This window comes from Ostrea edulis, chromosome 5, assembly GCF_947568905.1.
Source record: "Ostrea edulis chromosome 5, xbOstEdul1.1, whole genome shotgun sequence".
NCBI classification, from domain to species: Eukaryota; Metazoa; Mollusca; class Bivalvia; order Ostreida; family Ostreidae; genus Ostrea; species Ostrea edulis.
In genome coordinates this window covers 29996651-30003035 of record NC_079168.1, presented here as the reverse complement: position 1 = coordinate 30003035, position 6385 = coordinate 29996651, and positions in this window count along the sequence as shown.

Below are 6385 nucleotides of genomic sequence, written 5' to 3'. Positions count from 1 at the left end.
AGGCAAGAGTATAAACATTTTCCTTTTTCATTATTAGTATCAATATCTATATGATCACGAAAAAACATTATATAATTTATATCCTGATTCATATACTGATTTAGATATCAATAGAAACAAAGCTGCATAGTTTGGGTGAGGGGGTTCTAATGAGTCTGATGAAATTAAAATAAGGAACCCAACATTTCCATTCAAACTCGATGTACTTCAAAATGAATTTCTGTTCTGACTGAAAGCATGATTCTAAATTTGGGAACAAGTCTTGCATACAAAATAATAAATAGGGGAACACATAAATTCGAGCTCCTTTGGAATTTAATGAAATGCAGATATGCACCTTTCTTTCAACACGAATTGATATGTTGTTTCAGGCACGTATACAGAGGGTTGGGGTTGGCAGGAAATCTGCTTCCCCCACTTTTTTCCCGTTATTCTAACATACAAAGTCAGTATTTTCTACATGCACAGTTCAAACTAATATTTTCTTTTTAATTTGCTTGTAAGCTTACATTTATATCAGTGATCAATTTTCTTTCCTTCTGTGATATGATATATTGTACATCGAAGTAGGTCTCTCTCTCTCTCTCTCTCTCTCTCTCTCTCTCTCTCCTGTTCAATCAATGAATATGGACATACAGAGACCGTAAATAATTGTGGTTCCAAAAGAGACAATAAAACTATATTTTCGTTTATATATTTCCTTTTATATGTGTCTTTTTGTAATCAACTGTCTATCATGGATTGCAAATGTAATACACGCATTTTCACACAGATATATTTTTTTGATCATTATTCCCTTATTTGTATATCCAAGTTTGTATATGATCATCTATAAATTTTGAATTGTGCACGCAATATATCCAACCAGATAAAAGATTCCCGATTTCTATAAACTGCAAAACCTCGACCAGACAAGCTTTCAATGCAGGAAAAAAATTTCGACTCTGGCATCTCCCCTGATTGAAGACACCCTGTTTGGCACGGGTGAAGTGTGTTGCAGTCTGACAACATGTTGTAAAGTTCTAACGAGATACAAATGGAGTTTATCATTTTGTTTCGTGGATTTATCAGAATAAAGAGAATCTAATAATTTCGGTAAGTGCAAATCTCCGATACCTGTTGAATAGACGCCCGTATTTGATACGGTTTAATTTTTTAATTTTTTTTTGGCGAATATATCGTGTGCATTACCTATTATGCATATGGCATGCACCTTTATTTTGCAAGAATTGATATAAGGAATATATTTTATGCTCTTTGCTTATTCCATTCTATCAGTATGTAATTGGCAAATGAGTTCGCCGCATTTATTTTATAAGAAACTGCAAATACTTGCATGCACTTGCAAGTATGCAAGAAAAGCTTTTTTGCATTTTTGTCCAACTTATCTAAATTTCCAGAATGGTGCATTGGTATACAATAAATATTTTGTAATTTTGAGCAAAGCATAATGTTTTAAAATGTTATTTTATTTGTTTCTCATTCCCTATATATTACAATCGGAGATGTACACTGGTCGAATCCACCTAGAAAAATCACTCAGGTGTGAGAATCATATTTGGGGTGTATACAGGTAGAGTAAATTAGGCTACCTGAGAGAAATATGGCGGATAAGATGAGAAAGGTGTACATATTTATTAATTCATGTCAGCTTTAAAATAGGTCCTCAGTACCCCTTGCAATTTCTTGTCGTAATAGGCGACTAAATGGGGCGGTCCTTCGGATGAGACCGCAAAAACGGCCGGAGACCCCGTGCCACAGCAGGCGTGACACGATAAAGAGTCCTACTCAAAGGCCGTCAGTGTCGAACATAGGCCAAAATTTTGCAGCCCTTCACCGGCAATGGTGACGTTTCCATGTGAATAAAAAAAAAATTCGAGTGTAATAATTGCTGATTCAAACATCTTACACAGCTGTTGAATCCAAATTATCGTGAACAAATACATGGTAAGCTTGTGTAAAAATCAAAGTTCACACTTCGCTACTCCATTGACCACAGATAATATCGTAGTTGTGTTCGCTGCTCCAATGTTGCAGATATTGACGCAAGCTTCAAGAACGGCTGCAAATGATTTGTTTTATTTCACTTTATATTTTTTTCCTCATCCCCTCTCCTTTTTTCAAAATTATTGGGTCGGCATCTGTATAACGCGATTAGTTCCTTGTTGAGTTTGCATCTACTTAGATTGGAGTAAGTGATGTACATACATGTATATCTCATTTTTATACATGTAAATGATTTCATGACCAAGTAGATACTCATATAAAACTTTGTCGCAGGATATAAAATAAAACACACATTACACACATGCAGTAATCATATATAAGCGAAACCATCAAATTCAGTTTGTTATTTCAGGGTTGTTGTTTTTTTTCTTTTCAGATAAAATGTAAAATCTAATTGCAAACCACATGTATCTTATGATACTTATAGTTTAACATAGTTAAAATTATTATCCAAGGTTGTTTGAATATACTCAAATTTCACATGTCGTATGCAAATATGATAATGTATAATTCAAGATTTTTTTTGGAGGGGGGGGGTACTTGTTGTAGAGCTTATAGCTTTTAAAATGATATGACAACATATGATTTTCTTAGTCAAATCCTTTTTCTGTGATAATAATCTTTAAATTAAAACAATTTATTCAAGGTTTAGTCCATAAAAAATTGGGGGAAAAGACCCAATATTGACATCAATTGGTATTTTCAACAGTATTTCTTTTAACATGTTTAGGCTCACAAAGTGTACATTATGAAACTAGTTATTCATATTTAATAAAATAAACGATTACATATCATTGAATAATGGGTATATAGTCTATGTTGCTTATTACAGCCCATTTGTTTGGGGAAAATAATAATTATTAAGAAAATAAGAAGGAGGGGTACATTTTCATTAATGCTGATTATATGTGGATGGGGTGCTTAGTTTTGAGAAGCAATAACAATGAAAATAGCATGTTAACATGTATATTTTCCAATGTTTGTCTATTACTGGAATATATATGCCGCATATTATTATTATTATTATTATATCTTATCTTATAAAAACAATTTTTTCATGATTGAGTCCATAGATCTACCTTAAAATTGTGCAATAAAAAGTTATGGCACTTGAAAATAATCAATTTATTTCGTTATATATATATATATATATATATATATATATATATATATATATATATATAATAGTTCACGTAAAGTTCTACATACCCATATTTGACATTCAAATACATAAAATGTGCATATTTGTAGAACATTTCAAATTAGATACTTTTGCGTTATTTCCTTTAGCGTTCGTAAAAAGTTTGAACGCGAATAAAACGAGATTTCGACTTGAACCAGGAACTGCTTACCTTCCTAATCATGTAGTACTTGAGATAAATGTACAGGAACGCTGTGACGATATAGGTCAAGATCTCCCAGCCTTTCCCACCCACTGTCATCCAAAGAATGATGTTTTCCCGGTCCAGACAGCCCCTAATCCAGCACCATGGGCCGCTTACGATGTAGAGATCCTCACCGAGAACATTCTTGAAAGCAGCTGTCGAGGTGATCACGACTGATAGATGGAAAGAAATGTATAAATTAGTAGTAATAAATGTATTAATTAGTAGAAATAAATTTATTAATCAGTAGTAATAAATGTATTAATTAGTAGAAATAAATGTATTAATCAGTTGTAATAAATGTATTAATTTGTAGTAATAAATATATTAATTAGTAGTAATATGTATTAATTAGTAGTAATAAATGTATTAATTAGGAGGTGTTTTGTATGTTGATTTTGGTGTGGGAAATATTAGCGGATCCACAAAGTAATTTGACATGCTTTTTCTGCACATTATAATAGCATTGAAATTATTAAATTGGAAATGATGACACTTTTGCATTTGACAATCGGTTTAATCTGTGTTCACCGTTTACTGATTTCACAACCCATTGTGTTTCAGCGAGTCTCGATTTCAGAAAACCTACTTTTTCCTCTTTAAGGTAGGTAAATCCTATTAGAAATTTCTGTCAATCAAATTTTTTTCCCATTTAAATAACTTTACCAACTCATAAACTAACTAAAAAACCCATATTAGACATACCTTTGCAGGTTTATTTTTATACTATGTGCTACAGAGCATATATACCCCCAAATGCAAAAGCCAAATTTTAACACAAGAATGCATGATCTCATGTTTTATTAAAAATATGCACCAAAGCACATCATATTAAGCTATAATATATAAAAACCAATAGCTATTCATTTATTGAGAGAATTTTTAAAGATATTCAATTGAAAACATACACAATTGCTGTTTAATCTGCTCACATCCTTCAGAAAAAAATCACAGAATATCGCAATTTTGAAAAATTCTCAAAATCTAAATTGTTTACATGCCAGTTTTTCTTTAAAAATATTTAGAATTATATCTAAGGTTAACAAAAAAACATATTTTACCATAGTTGACCAGAGATATTTTGCAAAATGGTCTCTTGAATACGCAAACCCCCATTTTTGAATTTAAGTTTTACAATTATTCTTTGCACACTTTGAAAATAGTAAATTGTAACAGCAAATACAATCTTAAAATCAAGATTAACAGAATATGAGAATATATATATATGTAAAACATACTGAAAATTTTGTCCTACCAGACAATTAGAACACAGTGAGGGAGATGGGGGGGGGGCGCACCCCCTCCCCTTCCTTTTTCTCACATTTGTTTTTGGTGTGTGTGTTATTCCTTTTTTGTTTGGCTATCAATCATATCATACTTAAAAATACCTACATGCTATCTCATACTTATAGAAAAAATAACTATAATATAACATATGTGTAGGTTCTAGCAACTACAGCTCATGTACAAATAATTTTGTTTCTTGAAAGTACTTGTGAAGAAGAGTTCAAATATTCAACAACTTTGCTGATGATTTTCTGAGGATTTATAATTCTGGGTTTCTTTGAACCAAACACAAACTCACTAAAACAGTTTGAATTCCACTGTGAGGGTCACGCCTATGTATGATTTTTAACTTGTTCAGGCTTAGATTGCAAGCTATGAGCCTTTTAGAGATCAATGTAGATATTACATTGCTTTGTACCATTGGAGCTAGTGAGGACTTGATACTATAATAATTTATGGTAAATATATCTAAGATTCACATTTGAATGCTAAATTTGACTCGTACAGTTCTCGTAAACTACAAACATCAGACAAAGAAGTTATAACTGGAACTTTCTAGTCGGTGTTTAAAATTTAAAACCGGATACGTAAAAGCACGGACTTTCCTTAAAAGATAGTGCAATAGACAAATGAAGTGGTAGTTTCCTTTTATTGACTAACACACTGAGCAAAAGTTAGACGGATAAGGACACATTTATTTCAGGAAGAAAAAAGTAATAAACATTTTTTATTATAGATATTCAATCTTTTTAAGTCGTTTATTCGACAAAGTTATGTCGTTTATTCGACATATTAAGTCGTTTATTCAACATAGTTATGTCGTTTATTCAACATATTATGTCGTTTATTCGACATATAATTTTTATTAACTTGACCCTTATAGGCTTCCGTAGTTTACCGAGTATTGGAATTTGAAGTTTTTGAAACTCAATTATTTATTATTAGGTCATTTCTCCTTGGAAACCAATATTTTTGTTGACAACCAAACATGTAAACAATATTGATACTGCTACTGATTAGGCCTACGCTCGGCACTTACGGCCTTTGAGCAGGGACGGACTTGATCGCGCCACACATGTTGTGACACGGGACCTCTGTTTTTGTAGTCTCATCCTTTAGAAACTTTACCATGTACCTACTGAGCTGCTCGGATCCCGCCAATGCTGATCAAACCTGCCTGAGCTTTCTATGTTTTCATGATCAGAATCGACTCAAATTTAGATGTTTTTGATCCGCTATCGTCAGTGGATCCAAATTGGTTACCAGTAATGTTATTTAGGATTAGGAGACTTCCAGGGTGAAGAATTTTAGAGATAGACTTTGTACACCTTCTGAAGAGTTTAGAGAATTGTTTATACGCCCTCGTCTATGTGAGTAAGAAAAGTAAATCAATAAACAAACAATACGGAACATGATTTGTCAACAGGTATTGATACACTGTATACAGAAATCGACATGTTTTTTTTTTTTAATTTTATTGTTTTTGTACACATATAGCACATGAATTCACTCAAGCCATAGATAAGTATAAAGGTTTCTTGGTGCACTTTACAGTATAAACATAACACTTCAGCCATAAAATGATAGTGTTTTGTATATCACTATTGTTTTCAATACAAGCTAAAATAAAGGATTTCTTTGTGATTGCTAATATTGGAATTCCAAAAGGTATTCAAATTCTACTAAAATATAGTTGTAAGCAATCA